This window comes from Rutidosis leptorrhynchoides, chromosome 2 (genome assembly GCF_046630445.1).
Source record: "Rutidosis leptorrhynchoides isolate AG116_Rl617_1_P2 chromosome 2, CSIRO_AGI_Rlap_v1, whole genome shotgun sequence".
Classification (NCBI taxonomy): domain Eukaryota; kingdom Viridiplantae; phylum Streptophyta; class Magnoliopsida; order Asterales; family Asteraceae; genus Rutidosis; species Rutidosis leptorrhynchoides.
Genome location: NC_092334.1, coordinates 644,023,425 through 644,036,390, shown reverse-complemented (window position 1 = coordinate 644,036,390; position 12,966 = coordinate 644,023,425). Strand labels below are relative to the sequence as shown.

Here is a 12,966-nt window from a genome sequence, read left to right as displayed (position 1 = left end):
AAAAGCTAACTACGGCACCTATATTGTCATTGCCTGAAGGGAATGATGATTTTGTGATTTATTGTGATGCATCAAAGCAAGGTCTCGGTTGTGTATTAATGCAACGAACGAAGGTGATTGCTTATGCGTCTAGACAATTGAAGATTCACGAACAAAATTATACGACGCATGATTTGGAATTAGGCGCGGTTGTTTTTGCATTAAAGACTTGGAGGCACTACTTATATGGGGTCAAAAGTATTATATATACCGACCACAAAAGTCTTCAACACATATTTAATCAGAAACAACTGAATATGAGGCAGCGTAGGTGGATTGAATTATTGAATGATTACGACTTTGAGATTCGTTACCACCCGGGGAAGGCAAATGTGGTAGCCGATGCCTTGAGCAGGAAGGACAGAGAACCCATTCGAGTAAAATCTATGAATATAATGATTCATAATAACATTACTACTCAAATAAAGGAGGCGCAACAAGGAGTTTTAAAAGAGGGAAATTTAAAGGATGAAATACCCAAAGGATCGGAGAAGCATCTTAATATTCGGGAAGACGGAACCCGGTATAGGGCTGAAAGGATTTGGGTACCAAAATTTGGAGATATGAGAGAAATGGTACTTAGAGAAGCTCATAAAACCAGATACTCAATACATCCTGGAACGGGGAAGATGTACAAGGATCTCAAGAAACATTTTTGGTGGCCGGGTATGAAAGCCGATGTTGCTAAATACGTAGGAGAATGTTTGACGTGTTCTAAGGTCAAAGCTGAGCATTAGAAACCATCAGGTCTACTTCAACAACCCGAAATCCCGGAATGGAAATGGGAAAACATTACCATGGATTTCATCACTAAATTGCCAAGGACTGCAAGTGGTTTTGATACTATTTGGGTAATAGTTGATCGTCTCACCAAATCAGCACACTTCCTACCAATAAGAGAAGATGACAAGATGGAGAAGTTAGCACGACTGTATTTGAAGGAAGTCGTCTCCAGACATGGAATATCAATCTCTATTATCTCTGATAGGGATGGCAGATTTATTTCAAGATTCTGGCAGACATTACAGCAAGCATTAGGAACTCGTCTAGACATGAGTACTGCCTATCATCCACAAACTGATGGGCAGAGCGAAAGGACGATACAAACACTTGAAGACATGCTACGAGCATGTGTTATTGATTTCGGAAACAGTTGGGATCGACATCTACCGTTAGCAGAATTTTCCTACAACAACAGCTACCATTCAAGCATTGAGATGGCGCCGTTTGAAGCACTTTATGGTAGAAAGTGCAGGTCTCCGATTTGTTGGAGTGAAGTAGGGGATAGACAGATTACGGGTCCGGAGATTATACAAGAAACTACCGAGAAGATCATCCAAATTCAACAACGGTTGAAAACCGCCCAAAGTCGACAAAAGAGCTACGCTGACATTAAAAGAAAAGATATAGAATTTGAAATTGGAGAGATGGTCATGCTTAAAGTTGCACCTTGGAAAGGCGTTGTTCGATTTGGTAAACGAGGGAAATTAAATCCAAGGTATATTGGACCATTCAAGATTATTGATCGTGTCGGACCAGTAGCTTACCGACTAGAGTTACCTCAACAACTCGCGGCTGTACATAACACTTTCCACGTCTCGAATTTAAAGAAATGTTTTGCTAAAGAAGATCTCACTATTCCGTTAGATGAAATCCAAATCAACGAAAAACTTCAATTCATCGAAGAACCCGTCGAAATAATGGATCGTGAGGTTAAAAGACTTAAGCAAAACAAGATACCAATTGTTAAGGTTCGATGGAATGCTCGTAGAGGACCCGAGTTCACCTGGGAGCGTGAAGATCAGATGAAGAAGAAATACCCGCATCTATTTCCAGAAGATTCGTCAACACCTTCAACAGCTTAAAATTTCGGGACGAAATTTATTTAACGGGTAGGTACTGTAGTGACCCGAACTTTTCCATGTTTATATATATTAATTGAGATTGATATTTACATGATTAAATGTTTCCAACATGTTAAGCAATCAAACTTGTTAAGACTTGATTAATTGAAATATGTTTCATATAGACAATTGACCACCCAAGTTGATCGGTGATTCACGAACGTTAAAACTTGTAAAAACTATATGATGACATATATATGGATATATATATATATATAGTTAACATGATACTATGATAAGAAAACATATCATAAAGTATATTAACAATGAACTACATATGTAAAAATAAGACTACTAACTTAATGATTTTTAAACGAGACATATATGTAACGATTATCGTTGTAAAGACATTTAATGTATATATATCATATTAAGAGATATTCATACATGATAATATCATGATAATATAATAATTTAAAATCTCATTTGATATTATAAACATTGGGTTAACAACATTTAACAAGATCGTTAACCTAAAGGTTTCAAAACAACACTTACATGTAACGACTAACGATGACTTAACGACTCAGTTAAAATGTATATACATGTAGTGTTTTAATATGTATTTATACACTTTTGAAAGACTTCAATACACTTATCAAAATACTTCTACTTAACAAAAATGCTTACAATTACATCCTCGTTCAGTTTCATCAACAATTCTACTCGTATGCACCCGTATTCGTACTCGTACAATACACAGCTTTTAGATGTATGTACTATTGGTATATACACTCCAATGATCAGCTCTTAGCAGCCCATGTGAGTCACCTAACACATGTGGGAACCATCATTTGGCAACTAGCATGAAATATCTCATAAAATTACAAAAATATGAGTAATCATTCATGACTTATTTACATGAAAACAAAATTACATATCCTTTATATCTAATCCATACACCAACGACCAAAAACACCTACAAACACTTTCATTCTTCAATTTTCTTCATCTAATTGATCTCTCTCAAGTTCTATCTTCAAGTTCTAAGTGTTCTTCATAAATTCCAAAAGTTCTAGTTTCATAAAATCAAGAATACTTTCAAGTTTGCTAGCTCACTTCCAATCTTGTAAGGTGATCATCCAACCTCAAGAAACCTTTGTTTCTTACAGTAGGTTATCATTCTAATACAAGGTAATAATCATATTCAAACTTTGGTTCAATTTCTATAACTATAACAATCTTATTTCAAGTGATGATCTTACTTGAACTTGTTTTCGTGTCATGATTCTGCTTCAAGAACTTCGAGCCATCCAAGGATCCATTGAAGCTAGATCCATTTTTCTCTTTTCCAGTAGGTTTATCCAAGGAAATTAAGGTAGTAATGATGTTCATAACATCATTCGATTCATACATATAAAGTTATCTTATTCGAAGGTTTAAACTTGTAATCACTAGAACATAGTTTAGTTAATTCTAAACTTGTTCGCAAACAAAAGTTAATCCTTCTAACTTGACTTTTAAAATCAACTAAACACATGTTCTATATCTATATGATATGCTAACTTAATGATTTAAAACCTGGAAACACGAAAAACACCGTAAAACCGGATTTACGCCGTCGTAGTAACACCGCGGGCTGTTTTGGGTTAGTTAATTAAAAACTATGATAAACTTTGATTTAAAAGTTGTTATTCTGAGAAAATGATTTTTATTATGAACATGAAACTATATCCAAAAATTATGGTTAAACTCAAAGTGGAAGTATGTTTTCTAAAATGGTCATCTAGACGTCGTTCTTTCGACTGAAATGACTACCTTTACAAAAACGACTTATAACTTATTTTTCCGACTATAAACCTATACTTTTCTGTTTAGATTCATAAAATAGAGTTCAATATGAAACCATAGCAATTTGATTCACTCAAAACGGATTTAAAATGAAGAAGTTATGGGTAAAACAAGATTGGATAATTTTTCTCATTTTAGCTACGTGAAAATTGGTAACAAATCTATTCCAACCATAACTTAATCAACTTGTATTGTATATTATGTAATCTTGAGATACCATAGACACGTATACAATGTTTCGACCTATCATGTCGACACATCTATATATATTTCGGAACAACCATAGACACTCTATATGTGAATGTTGGAGTTAGCTATACAGGGTTGAGGTTGATTCCAAAATATATATAGTTTGAGTTGTGATCAATACTGAGATACGTATACACTGGGTCGTGGATTGATTCAAGATAATATTTATTTATTTATTTCTGTACATCTAACTGTGGACAACTAGTTGTAGGTTACTAACGAGGACAGCTGACTTAATAAACTTAAAACATCAAAATATATTAAAAGTGTTGTAAATATATTTTGAACATACTTTAATATATATGTATATATTGTTATAGGTTCGTGAATCAACAGTGGCCAAGTCTTACTTCCCGACGAAGTAAAAATCTGTGAAAGTGAGTTATAGTCCCACTTTTAAAATCTAATATTTTTGGGATGAGAATACATGCAGGTTTTATAAATGATTTACAAAATAGACACAAGTACGTGAAACTACATTCTATGGTTGAATTATCGAAATCGAATATGCCCCTTTTTATTAAGTCTGGTAATCTAAGAATTAGGGAACAGACACCCTAATTGACGCGAATCCTAAAGATAGATCTATTGGGCCTAACAAACCCCATCCAAAGTACCGGATGCTTTAGTACTTCGAAATTTATATCATATCCGAAGGGTGTCCCGGAATGATGGGGATATTCTTATATATGCATCTTGTTATTGTCGGTTACCAGGTGTTCACCATATGAATGATTTTTATCTCTATGTATGGGATGTGTATTGAAATATGAAATCTTGTGGTCTATTGTTACGATTTGATATATATAGGTTAAACCTATAACTCACCAACATTTTTGTTGACGTTTAAAGCATGTTTATTCTCAGGTGAATATTAAGAGCTTCCGCTGTTGCATACTAAAATAAGGACAAGATTTGGAGTCCATGTTTGTATGATATTGTGTAAAAACTGCATTCAAGAAACTGATTTCGATGTAACATATTTGTATTGTAAACCATTATGTAATGGTCGTGTGTAAACAGGATATTTTAGATTATCATTATTTGATAATCTACGTAAAGCTGTTTAAACCTTTATTTATGAAATAAAGGTTATGGTTTGTTTTAAAAATGAATGCAGTCTTTGAAAAACGTCTCATATAGAGGTCAAAACCTCGCAACGAAATCAATTAATATGGAACGTTTTTAATCAATAAGAACGGGACATTTCATATGTGCAGATCTTCACATGAGTTTTGTATAGTGTGCCACAAATGTGTCCTCGAGCGATTATCATAGCGCCTCTTGACAATTTCCATGTGTCTTTACTGAAATGATTATCATAGCCCTGTTTGTCGAGAGCTACTCTGGAAAGTAAATTCAGCTGAAGATCTGGCACATGGCGGACATCCTTCAGAGTGATTGTGCTCCCGGAACTTGTATTTATCTTGACATCACCAATTCCGATAATCTCAGTGAAACTGGAATTTTCCATCTTCACAGCTCCAAAGTCACCAGCTTTGTATGTTGTGAAGTATTCCTTGTATGGAGTCACGTGGTAGGAAGCTGCAGTATCTACCACCCATTCTGTGTCTTCTCGTGAGACGTGAAGGCATGTCTCATCATGGATTGAACAATAAGCTACATCACCAGTGATAGTAACTAATGTTTCTCCACCCTTGTTCTTCGACTGTGAACTGCTTTGATCTTGTTCCTCTTTTAATCTGTAGCAGTTCTTCTTCATATGTCCTTCTAATCCACAATGATGGCATTCATATATTGGTTTTCTGCCATCAGCAGACCTGCCCCTGCTCTTGCTTCTGCCTCTCCATTTGTTTTTGCTACTCATCCGTTGTCTCCCCCGATTCTCGGTGACAAAGACATGAGTCTGATCTGTGCCCATGTCCTTTCTCCTTGCCTCTTCACTGAATAGGGCATCCTTGACCATTGACATGGTAAGTTTGCCATTCGGGGCTGAGTTGCTGAGTGTTACTACCAGCGTTTCCCAACTATCTGGAAGGGAACTAAGTAGCAGTAGCGCCTGAACTTCATCGCCAAGTGGCATCTCTACAGACGATAACTGGTTGACCAAGCTCTAGAACTCACTGGTATGCTCGGCAACTGAAGTTCCACTTTTAAGCTTCATGTTGACTAAACGCCTCATCAATAAGGATTTATTCCGAGCAGTCTTGGCCTGGTACATGTCCTCTAACTTTTTCCAGAGGGCATATGCGTCTGTCTCTTGTGCAACATGGTGGAAGACACTATGATCAATCCATTGACGGATCTGACCAATAGTTTTTCGGTTTGATTTCTTCCAATCTATCTCTTTGGCAGAATCAGGGTTTATACCCTTCAATTCAATAGGATCGAACAAATCTTTACAGCTGAGAAGATTTTCCATATGAGGTTTCCACAGCGTGTAGTTTGTGGCTGTGAGCATAATCATAGCTCTGAAAGATGATGTTGACTCTTCTGTAGACATTATCACCTTACAAATGATTTTTCAACACTAACGGGGTTGAATTTTAGAAAACAGATATCACCGTTACGTCCGGAACGGTTTAAAATGGTGGAATAGACACTTCGCGGCTCAAATTTCACTTACGGGGCAAAATTATAATTTGTTATAAACTTCAGGGACCAAAAATGAAATTCTGAAAATTTCAGGGACCAAATTGTAAAATTTCAGAATAGTTACAGTACTGCTACAGGAACTTGCTACAGTACCGCCAGCTGCTACAGTGAATTGCTACATGACTGCTACAGTAAATTGCTACAGGACTTTCTTCTCCGGCGAAAATTCCGGCACCGGTCGTCTTCTCCGGCGAGATTCCGGCGAGTTGACCAATCTTTGACCACATTTTCTGGGTTCGTTATAACTCCGTTTAAGACACCGTTTTTTGCGTTGGACTCGGTTCGACGAGACAAATCCAATGGTACACTTAAAATTGGATTTTGAGGAAACTTCAGAAGACCCAAAAACTCAACCAACGTCTCTAACCAAGCTCTTGATACCACTTGTTAGGAACAGAGGATCGCCTGGACGTTGGGAGATATAAATTTGAGAGAATATAACTCTATTACTTACAAGAATAGATTTACAGAGTATTACAAAACTCTTACAAAAAAAAATTCTCAAACTCACACACACTCTTTTGGTTGTGATTACACTTCTCTGAGTGATTTTTGAGATGATTTACAATGAAAGTTTGCATCTCTATTTATAGCAAAAATTCTATGGCGGTGAATGGTGTGAACGAGGAAGGTTGGCAGAAGTTGGCGGCCGTCATCGTGTTCAAGTTTGCCACTTCCATACGCGTTGTCAACGTCGGCAGCTTTGAACATCTAGATGACGGCTGGAAACCACTGGAAACCATCAAAACCATCGAAGGTAAATCTTTCAATCCTTTGAGAAACTGAAATCTTTAAATGGGAGTTCTAACTTTATCGAAAGAACCACACCAAATGGTAGGTGTATCGTTCGCGTACACATTATGAAACTTCCCGATTCACTTACCAAATTGCTAGATGAAAGTTCTGATCTTCTTGAAAATATCATAGCGGGTAAAGCAATTATCAAATCGAACACGGATGGTCAAGATGACGACTATCCATTAGAATCACTAAGAAAACGTATACGGGATGCCATAGAAAGTGAAGTTGCTGACAGTAATTCAGATAAAGATAAGGAAAAATATATACTTTTATGGGAAAATCTATTAATGAGGATCTGGGCGTTGGGCCCACGACAAGTCGGTCCTAATATACTTCTTCTTCCGGGTTTAACTACAAAAAACACGGATTCTTATTCTTCTGTTTTCTTAGAAAGTTCTCCGTATGTTTCTAAAAGATTGGGATTTTTAGATGTATGCTGTGCTGGCCCGTAGAGGTGCTAGAATATTGAAGGAAGAAATGCGGGAAGGGTCACCATTGTTTACGGTTCATGCTTATGTTCCAGTTGCAGAAAGTTTCGATTTTGCTGATGAAGTAAGAAGATGGACTTGGGGGGCTTTGAGTGCTCTGCTTGTTCTTAGTCACTGGGAAGCACTTAATGAAGATCCGTTTTTTGTGCCGGAAACAGAAGAAGAAAAGGAAGAATTTGGAGATGGTTCGAGTGTATTACAGAATACTGCGAGGAAGCTAATCGATGGGGTCAGAAGACGTAAGGTCTACCAGTTGAGGAAAAGGTAGTGCAACATGCTACAAAACAGAGGACACTGGCTCGAAAGGTTTAATTTTTTTTAATCAGTTTGTGCATCATCACAAAAATATACAATGGCTAACATGGATCATTATCAATCTTTCCATTTTACAGTTTCTCTTTGCCATAATCATTTAAATGTAAATGTCTAAACCTACAGCACGTTGATTACTAATCAGGAAGTTATATAAATATTCATGATGTTCTTTTTGTTCTATAACGTAACAAATATAATATAAAATAGACCATATAAAAAAGACAAAATATCACGGATGGTCGCTGTGGTTTGTATTAAAAATCACCGACGGTCCTTGTACTTTTTTCTGTCAAGGATTGTCCATGTAGTTTGCATTTTGAATCATGGACGGTCCATGTGGTGTATATCCACAGGGACCATCCTTGACGCAAAAATGCAAACCACAGGGGCCACCGGTGATTTACATGCAAATCACTGGAACCGTCCTTGACTACAAAAAGGTACATGAACCATCGGTGATTTATGCTACACCCCAGGGATCATTCGTGATGTTATCTATAAAAAATAACATTGAATTACAGTAGCTTAAATATATTTACTTTATCTGCCAAGACTAAGAGATCTAGAGTCTTCAAGTTCATTAGATGGATCCCAATCTAACGATGAAGACATTATCTGTGAAAGTGTCATAAACACCTCTGTAACAGACGGGCAGTCGTTTAGATTAGCCACCACACATTTACTAGCAATCTCTGCCATAGAATACGCCAACTCCATCGGGTACTCACCTCTCAATCTACCGTCCATAAACTCCGCCAGTTCATTTCTCACATTATCTCCTCCAACCACCTCTTTTATTGTCTCCGACAACTGCCACTGGTGCACAACCGTACCAGACTCATCATCCTTCTTATCACCGCCATCTTCTGGTGATCGTGTGGCGGCTTCTTTTCCAGACAAGAGCTCTGACATCAAAACACCTAAAGCAAACACATCCATTTTAGGGGTAATTAACCCGTTCTCGATGTATTCAGGTGGCATGTAGCCAAATGTCCCTACAACATGCCTTGTTAACTGAAGCTCTCCATTGTCGTTTTCATCAACACTTCTCGCAAGCCCAGAATTCGTTATCTTTGCTCTCATATTAGCATCTATCAACACATTGCTGCTTGTCAAATTCTTGTGAATGTACGGCGGAGTAATGAAATTGTGAAGGTAATTCAACGCGTCTGATACATCATGTGCGATTTGAACTCTTTGTTTCCAGTCTAAAACCGATTCGCATCGTGTATTGTTCTTTGTAGCTACCACTGCGTGCAGCCAATCACCCAACGACCCATTTTCAGCAAATTCATAAACCAGGTAAGTGTTTCCTTGATGCAAACAGAATCCAGAGAGCCTGATTACTTTTGAATGATTAATTAGTTGAAGCATATTAATCTCGGCGGCAACATCACCTTTCATTATCTTAACGACTGCCAAATCCCCATTAAAAACTCCCTTGTAAACCGATCCTTTCACTCTGTTATCTTCTGTAAACTCTCCTGTAGCCCTCTGTAGGTCCTCATACTTGTAAACCATTACCGACTCAATCGCTATTCGTAATCCTTCCGTTGAAATTGACAATGAGTTACTCTCCGGGCCAATTAACCCAACGGTCACAGAGTTTTTATACTGAGGCAGATTATTAGTTTTCGTTTGTTGAACCTTCTTTTTCCTCGAGAACCAAAATAAGACCCCGAAAATAGAAACAAGTACAAGTAAACCAACACCAATTCCAACACCGATAAAGACCCATTTGTTCGAGGAGCTCCCACCATTACTCGGTGGTATTGGAATCACAGGCGGAGAAGGCTGCGACGGTGGAGTTACAGATACGTTTATTCGTGTGGGTTCAGTTGTAAGTGGAACCAAAATTGAGTTATATGGTTTGATAACTTGAGTTAGAGTGATCTCATTCGCATCTAAAATTCTTTGAATATCAACACCTCCAAATGCTTGAGATATATAATCTATAGTGTCACCTGATTCAATCAGGTAAGTGAGCAAATACCTAACTCCTGCAGCTGTTTGGTTTGCTGTTGGACATGCACTTCTGAGCGGAATCTGTATATAAACAAATGTGTAACATCATATTTTATTAACATATACACATATGCTTAAAACATTTTAACATGGTAGGAGCTAAGAGTTGTTTCACACAAGGATCCATTATAGTTGGCAAACTCGGGAGATTGATCAACATTATAATTTTTGGGCTAACCCACTCTGATACCAGAGATATGACCGGTTACAGCCCAACAAGAACCAACCGTATAACACTAATGAGCTCCTTAATACTCTAAAACCAATTGGTAGTAGTGGGAGACACTCATGAGTTTATATGGTGGCACATTTATCCCCACCAATGTGGGATTGGGTTTGCATCTAACAATATTGTATAATAATGAACTCGTATTTCTTTTTTCAAACCGATATGGGATGAGTTGTTACGGTTAGCAAAGTAAAGTACCATACAATTTTTTGAGAGTTAATCAATACATACAAGACTATTTGACTAGTTAAAAAATATCAAATAATTTAAGATGGTATCAAAACAGATTATCATACATATTTAACATGGTACCACATGCCGCCTTACCGTGATATTGTCACCAACTAACAAATTCAGGAAATCATAAGGATTTTGGTTGATCAAAGCTTGACAAGTAGTAAGGCCCTGAAAAGTAATATTCGCAATCGAGTAATACGATTCGCCAGTAACTCTAAGCACATAACTAGCATTATGCTGATAATAATTGCCTCCATCAGAGCAAGAACAGTTACTTATGGGAACAATAACAGCAGTATCAGCAGGAATGATGAATGATGTGGAAGTGAAGTTATTGATGGAATGACGTCATGAGGGTTTGAGTTGAGAAGGGTGGCAATGGCGGTTGGTGTGTTGTAAAGTGGTGGTTGTGATCGGAAAGTGAGGTAAGATTGACACGTGGGGGCGGCGTTGCAAATGTAACCGAGTGTGGTTGTGTCGTTGTTTTGGCAATCAAGTTGTTTGTTGTCGACGTATGTTTGTTGTGCTTGTGATTGAAGGATGAAGGTGGCGGTGGTGGTTACTAAGAAGAGTACGGTCGACCGGAATTGGAAGAACATATTTTGAGGGTCGTGAAAATGATTGGAGTGGCGTTTGGGATTGATATTACATATTTTTTATATTATGTATAAAATAAAACATGAAGGTAGATTTTATATAGTTGTTGGAATGAATAAAAATCAAAGAGTTTGGAATAAAAATCAAAGAGTTTGAAACTAGATAATATAAGACGCGTTATCAGGTTGTCGTATTGGAAACGGAGGTGAGTTCAACTTGGTTGATTTATGAAGAATAAAAGTCAATGATGTTCACAAAAATATGCAATCTTTTTTGTTATGATAAGAGTTAAACTGGTTTGTTTTTTCAACTTACTGATATACAGATTGTTGGATTTAGTACTGGAGTTGTCTATATGCTGTTATTACTGTTTTGGTTTCGAAATATATGCCCCTATTAGAAGATGGAAATGTCCAAGATTCTGAAACTTTGTATAAAGCTTAATCATTTGATCATCTGATAACGTGGACAATTTTATTCTTTTTGGCAACATAACAAAAACTTTTATAAATAACGGAAAACATTTCGAAAAGAAATAGTCTTCAACTAAGGATAATGAGGAGAAAACCGTCGTACCTAGAAAGCGGCAATACAAACAAACTATCTAATAGTTCACAGTAATTGAATTATGAACACCAGACTCTCACTTAAACAATAAATAAGAATTATTAGTGCAGAAATTGAGAGAACACGATAATAGAATAGAAGACAATGATATTGATCGTGTGAAAAAGTACATGTTCAAAGTAAACCATACGTCCCTATTTATACAGATAAACACCAAATCTAGAGATTTGATTTTCAAAACTACTTCGCTATAAATAAGGAAAAGATAAACTAAAAATCAAACAAATTAGCTATTAATTCAAAAGTCAATTCTGGAGATAAAACTGAATCTTCAAATCATATCTTCTTAAACTTTAAGTATATCTCCAGAATAATCTTTAACTTTGCCTTCAAGAAAACTTCAACCGTTGACTTCAGCAAATTTCAGAGTCTGCAACTTCTGACTCTAAATCTCCAGATTCTAGCATGCTTTTGACTCATCAGATTTTCATTTTCCCAACAATCTCCCCCTATCTGATGATGTTAAAATAACCTGTACACCTAATTAACCACCTTAGCATACTCCTTTTCAATAAACTTACACTTGCTCTTCATGTGAGGAATTTTCTTCAACATATTCAGCTTGCTATACAAGTGTTTCAACAATTGCACCCTAAAAGGAAATGTTTGCTCTGTTTCACACCTGGACAAAAGATTAATCAACATATCAATGCTTGCCTCTTCAAACTGATCACACCTAATCAACATCTTTTGATTTCCAGAAGTCTTTATCATCAAGCCATCCAAGTATTCAACATACTTGTCATCAACAAACTCCAAATGCTCAGGAACAGCATATCTTTCAACATGTCCCTTAACTCTTCTCTTCTTCATTTCCAGGTTAAAAGTTTCACAAAACACTTCATAATCTTTAACACTGATGAATCCCTCTTCAAATACCAAGTGAACTAACATGCGCACTCTCTTTAACACTTCATTCACAATAACTTGATCCCCTGCATACTCCTTGATACAAACAGCAATGCCTCTCCATTCACAGAAACCTAAACGAACAATTTGATTCATTTTTACTCTTAACCTTCTGTCTGGCAAATGTGCCATTGTTAAC

The 12,966-nt window shown here is 36.7% G+C and overlaps 1 pseudogene; it reads right to left on the bottom strand.

The window, feature by feature from the left end:
• Positions 1 to 8,209: 8,209 nt before the first annotated feature.
• Positions 8,210 to 11,344, bottom strand: LOC139893746 (protein LYK5-like; annotated as a pseudogene).
• Between the last annotated feature and the right edge of the window lie 1,622 nt (positions 11,345 to 12,966).